The sequence below is a fragment of the Gossypium arboreum genome, chromosome 8 (genome assembly GCF_025698485.1).
Source record: "Gossypium arboreum isolate Shixiya-1 chromosome 8, ASM2569848v2, whole genome shotgun sequence".
Classification (NCBI taxonomy): Eukaryota; Viridiplantae; Streptophyta; class Magnoliopsida; order Malvales; family Malvaceae; genus Gossypium; species Gossypium arboreum.
The window spans coordinates 66,994,970-67,001,328 of record NC_069077.1 but is presented as its reverse complement, the minus strand read 5'-3'; the positions used below and the strand labels follow the sequence as shown (position 1 = coordinate 67,001,328).

The 6,359-nt window shown below is 38.6% G+C and overlaps 1 non-coding gene across 1 annotated transcript; it reads left to right on the top strand.

The window, feature by feature from the left end:
• Window positions 1–3,603: 3,603 nt before the first annotated feature.
• LOC128279520 (small nucleolar RNA R71) lies at window positions 3,604–3,709 on the top strand. Its single transcript, XR_008269722.1, has one exon. It is a non-coding gene; the product is annotated as a small nucleolar RNA R71 (small nucleolar RNA).
• Window positions 3,710–6,359: the final 2,650 nt, after the last annotated feature.

The following is a 6,359-nucleotide window of genomic DNA, read 5'->3' as shown; positions in this document are numbered from 1 at the left end:
GTGGTGGTAGAGGGTGTCGTGTTCATTTTCGTCCATGAACTCCTCCGTGTACAACCCTAGTGCAATCTCGAACTCGGGTACGCTCAACTGGTGCACTAGACCACCAAGGTGGAACTGGACCATTCCAAGATCGTCAAAGCTGGTCATGACAGTCTAAAGATGGAACGTCGAGCAGAGTTCCAATGTGAACTCGAGATACGTCGGCTCGACGATCTCAAAGAAGAGCCCCCATAGGTCAGTCGTTAGGAGGGCTCAGACCGTGTCAGCCAACTGAATATGTTCAAGTACAGCCCAGTCAATACAGCAGCCCACACCTAGGGGTCAGGCCCGTAAAGTCTGAAATAGCTCCTCTTAGGGTCTCAAGAGGAGCTCGAGGAAAGGGTGACGGATCTTAGCGGTAGGACCTGAGGATGACACTGCTCCTTTCCTCTTCTTCGAGGCGGGGACAGTGGTCTTCTTACCATGTGAGGATGACATTGTATATCTGCATTGAATAGTCAAAGTTCAACCAATAAGTCCCAAGAATAGCATAGAAAAACAAAACAGAAAGGGAATATTTCATGAGGCTCACGTACAAGATGAAGTAAACCAAACTAAAACAACTAAAGTAAATATATTAACTTATTAAAATAGGACTATGAGAATAATGCTACGGGAATATCTAATGCATGAGTGCATGTGGGTAAGCATAAAATCCATGGAAACAAGAAAGATGGATGAATGTAATATGAAAAATGGCAAAATTCTTTAATAATAAGCATGAGTATTTCTATTATTCTACTATGAATATTCACTTAAAATAGTCAAATAGATCAGAGAAAACAAGAATTAGGCAAAATATTTAAAGAAAATAGAGAGAAAAGAGTAAACAAATGCAAAATAGAGAAGCTTGGGTCATTGGAAACAGTGTTGTAGGCAGCGTACGGGCGTGGCAGGTAGGGCGTGTGGAGTTGCAGCGGCTAGTGTTAGGGATTTTTATGGAGAGAGATGATGAATAATGAAGGGTTTATATAGATTTTGGGGTACACGGTCGTGGGACACACCCGTATGCCTTAATTTTTGCCCGTGTGTTTCGCAATTTTTAAATTTAGGCGCGTTTGACATTTGCCCTACGCCCGTGTTCCTTGGGCGTGTGGGCGCACACGGCCATGTCGCACGGCCTCGTCTTGCTTCTTTCGTTTCTCCCACACCCGTGTATGGTAGGCCACGCCCGTGATAGGTTGCCAGTGTCGACCACGGGGGTTGGACTCAGGCATGTTGAACGCCCGTGCTAATTTGACAGGTCCACCCACGGTTCCACAACACAGTTATGACGCATGCCGTGTTGGTTTGGCAGTTTTACCCACGACCTTATCACACGACCGTGGCGGCTTATTGCATCCCGTGGTGGGGAAAATTTTTTGCCCTATTTCCACACGGCCGTGTCTCCTCTTGTGGTGTGTGCACGGCCTAAGGCATGCCCGTGTGCCTGGCCGTGTGGATGGGAAAACCCTGTGTTTTAAGATTCAATTAGTAGGTTAAAAGTGAAAAACTAGAATTTAAATAAATCATTACTGTTAGTGCTCGGGTTGCCTCCCGAGAAGCGCTTATTTATAGTCTAAGCTTGACTTACCTCTCTGGTGTGTGATCATGGTGGCTCGAGGAGTTTACACTCCTCATCCCTGCTATCAACTTTATCGATATAAGGTTTAAGACGAGTATTGTTTACCTTAAAAGTTCCAAATTTGGGGCGAATTACCTCGACTGTACCATATGGGAAAATACTGAGTACCGTGAGAGGAATTTCTTCATTAGGTTCAGAAGTGGTAATGCGAGGATCTACTGCATCTAGTAGTACTTTATCTCCAACCTTAAGTTGATTTGGTGATGTATTGAGCTCGTCCTGGCTTGGTTTCGGTTTATCAGGTGTTCTCAGTTTCTGTATCCCCCATTCATCTAGTTCTTCGATTTATAGCCTTCGTTCTTCATAGATAGGTCCTTTGTTGTTGCTTGAAAATGGCTCGTGTAGGTTCTTCGAACTTATTTCCTGCAAAGTAGGTTGCACCACATGGTCAGTTTAAGTAGAATGATTTATACAACCACCTTCAATTTTTGATGTGTTACTTGAATTACGAGCTTGAAGGGTTATTGTTTCGTCTCCCACATGAAGTGTGAGTTCACCTGTGCCAACATCAATTATTGTTCTAGCGGTTGCTAAAAAGGGCCTCCCTAAAATTAAAGGAACATTACTATCCTCTTCTATGTCTAGAACAACGAAATCAACTGGGAATATAAATTTGTTAATCTTAACAAGTACATCTTCAATAATCCCCCTAGGAAATCTAATTGTTTTATCGGCTAATTGAATACTCATCCTAGTTTGTTTGGGTTTCCCAAGACCTAGTTGTTTAAACATTTTGTAAGGCATGACATTAATACTAGCCCCTAAATCAGCCAAGGCATTATTTATGTCTAGGCTACCAATTAAATAGGGAATCGTAAAACTCCCTGGATTTTTTAACTTGTTGGCCAGCTTATTCTGTAGTATGGCTAAGCAAACCGCATTTAGTTCCACATGCGACGCCTTATCCAACTTCTGCTTATTTGTTAAAAGCTCCTTTAAGAATTTGACTGCGTTTGGCATCTGCGATAGAGCTTCAATAAACGGTAAGTTAATATGTAACTTCTTTAATAATTTAAGGAATTTACCGAATTGTTCTTATGTGCGGTCTTTCCTTGCCGCGTTTGGGCATGGCACAAGAGGTTTGTACTATATACTTACCGGTTTCAGTCATTGTGGTCCACCTCACCCTTACCTTTACTTACTACAGTTTCTTGCCTCTGTTCGGGTTCAGGTGCAACTAACCTTCCTCATCTTGAATGGTAATGGCATTGATTTGCTCCTTTGGGTTAGATTCAGTGTTACTCAGCAGGCTACCTTGTGGTCATTCAGATATCAATTTAGCAAGCTGACCTATCTGAGTTTCGAGCCATTGGATCGACACTTGTTGATTTTTAAGTGCTATCTCGGTATTCTGAAAACAAGTTTCTAACACCGAGATGAATTTTGTTAGTATCTCCTCAAGGTTCGATTTTTTCTCTTGTTGGTAGGGCGGTTGTTGGAAGCCTGGAGGTGGTGGTGGTCGCTGATTTCTATGGCCTCCCCATGAGAAATTTGGGTGGTTCCTCCAATCTTCATTGTAAGTATTACTATAAGGATTATTTTGAGATCGAGGATTATTACCCATGTAATTTAACTGCTCATTCTCCATGTTGTAGCCATAGGATGGGTAATCTGGACTGCTCGATCTACCTCCACTTGCTTCGCACTGCATTACTAGGTGAACTTATGAAGAACTAAGAAAATTGTCAATTTTCTTATTTAAGAGTTCTACCTGATTAGAGAGCATGGTGACCGAATAGACATTATAAACACCGGCTGCTTTTGTTGGATTTGTCCTCATGACTTGCAACTAATAATTATTCAGTGACATCTCTTCTATAAATTCATAAGCATTTTCGGGTGTCTTATTATTAATAGTTCTGCCAGCGGCTTCGTCGATCATCTATCGAGTCGAAGGATTCAGGCCATTATGAAATGTTTAAACCTGTAGCCAGAGTGGTAACCCATGGTGAGGGCATCTTCTCAAGAGGTCCTTGTATCTCTCCCATGAATCGTAGAATGTTTCTAAACCCATCTGCACAAAAGAAAAGATATCATTATGTAATTTAGTCGTTTTAGCTGGCGAAAAATATTTTAATAAAACCTCCCAAGTATTGATTAACCCTCGTGGTAACGAATTCAACCACTGTTTATCTTTGTTTCTCAATGAAAAAGGAAATAACCGAAGGCGAATGGTGTCATCAGAAACGCCATTAATTTTTAATGTATCACATAGTTCCAAAAAGTTTGCCAAGTGAGCATTGGGATCTTCGTCCTGCAAACCATCAGACTGAACAAATTGCTGTATCATTTGAATTATGTTAGGTTTTAGTTCAAAAGTATTTGCAACTACAGCAGGTCTAACTATGCTCGATTCAGTTCTTGTTAAAGAAGGTTTAGCATAATCATACATAGTGCGTGGAGCAGGATTCTGATTAGTAGCAATCGCAGAAGGTAGCGGATTTTCTTGGTTTTCAGCCATCTCCTCGGTTGTGGTTGAAGTATCGTCCTCTTGCTCTTCCTCTGTGTGTCGTAAGCTTTGTCTTATTTCTCTTAAATTTTTGCGAACTGTGCGATCGATCTCAATATTAAACAGTAATGGTCCCCACAAGTTTCTTCTAGTCATACACTATAAAAACCTGCCAGGAACAAAGAAAAGAAAAATTAGAAAAGAAAATAAAAAAATTAAATTGCAAATAAAGTATAATGGCTAAAGTAATAAAAATTGAGTGTTCCTAATATCTTAGGTCCCCGACAACGGCGCCAAAAACTTGGTACGTGATATTCGCGGCAGGTTTTAAATATTTATAATTAATCGTTCTTGAAACTAACTATTATCACGATGAAGGCAAGTGTAGCTATTGAACAGTATTATAGTTTTAGCAAGACCGGATTGTCGGACCCAAAGGAACCAAGAGTACTAGTAATTACCTTCTTTTTATTATCTAGCCTAAAAATTAAGGGATTTTGTTATCTAAACTAACTAAACTAAGAGTGCACAGAGAGAAATTGGGGAAAAGCTTTTGGGAAAATTAGATTGATTAAGACAATACCCAAGGAAAAGTCCACCTAGACTTCACCTATTATTTGACTCTGAATTAGACGATTTATTCATTTGACTTGATCCGTAGAAATCCCTAAGTTATATTATTATCTCTCTCGAGACTAGTAACATCTAACCCTAGGTTGATTAATTGAAATCTCTTTCTAATTAACACCTAGTGTTGCATTAACTCAATCTATAGATCCCCTTATTAGGTTTCACCCTAATCTGGAAAAATCTTATCACCCTATCTCTTGGCGTGTTGTAATATCCCGAATTAGGGCTTAATCAGAATAGTGGTTTTGTGACCACAAATCCGAGATAGAAATAATTATTTTATAATTATTTTGATGTTTATGATATGATTGCATGATTGTGTGAAAATTTTGTGATGAAATCCTATGCCTAAAGTGCTTAAATTGAAATTAGGGACTAAATCGAATAATTTGCAAAACTTGCATTCTAGGAGTTTTTAGTATGAAATTGCTTTGGAATATTAATGAGGAGGTCTTAAATAGAAATTTTACCAATTTCTAAGTCTATGGACAAAAATTGGACATGGATGGAATTTTTGGAAAGTTTAGTGGTAAGGGCATTTTGGTCATTTGTATATTAAATGAAATAAAATGGGAAAAATAACACAAAATGATCTTCTTCTCCATATTGTTGCTGCCGAATTTTACCTCTCCCCATAGCTATGGTTTCTTCAACTTTCAAGCTTCATAGTAAGTGATCTCATGCCCAGTTTTTAATAATTTTTATGTTTTTGAAATCCCAGTAACTCGAATTAACTTATGCTAGCAATAATTCAACCTAGGGTTCATATTTGGAAAAATACCCATAGGTGAAATTTGAGTATTTTGGTGTTTTATGATAGAACATGAGGTTTTAAATTATGTGAGACAACTTGTGCTACTCGGTTTTAAGCGAAAACTAGTGAAAGGGCTTAATCGGTAAAAATACCTAATAGTCATAAGTACATGTTAGAGTGTGAATTTGATGTTTCCATAGAAGGGAAAAATGATCAGCATGTCATAAAACATAAGAATAAGGGATGAATTTTAATTCCTGAGCCTCGGGGCAAAAGTGTAATTATGCAAAAGTTTAGGGGAAAAAATGTAATTTTGCCAAAGTTCGTATTAAATGCTGTTTTGATGAATGTATGTATTAAATAAGATTAATTTGGCATTATAGATCAAGAGAAACGAGATTCAAGTCGCGATCGAGGGAAAAATAAAGTTTACGAAGAATAGGCTCGATTGCTAATAATTTTGTATCGAGGTAAGTTCATGTGTAAATGTAGTAACATAATTTTCATTTTAAGCAATTTAATGTTGTTTATATGATATGATGCTTATTATTATCATGAAATGTTATGTTTTGTGGTTATTGTTGAATAATATGTAATTATGTGAATTACTTGATGAGTATGAACTATCACCGAGTATCGATTCCGATATTCCGTGGAAGACGGCATAGATGTGTGATCGAGGAAAAAGCCCGTTTGAACCTTAGGAATAGATTAGAATACAAGTGACATGTCACTAGGATATTTGAGTTCCGAACTCGTTGAGTTGAGTCTGAGTTCACTTATGGGCGGGTTACATGGTAGCTTGGCTATATAAGTTTCGCAGGCTATTGAGTTTGTCTAGCTGCGGGTATGGCACTTACGTT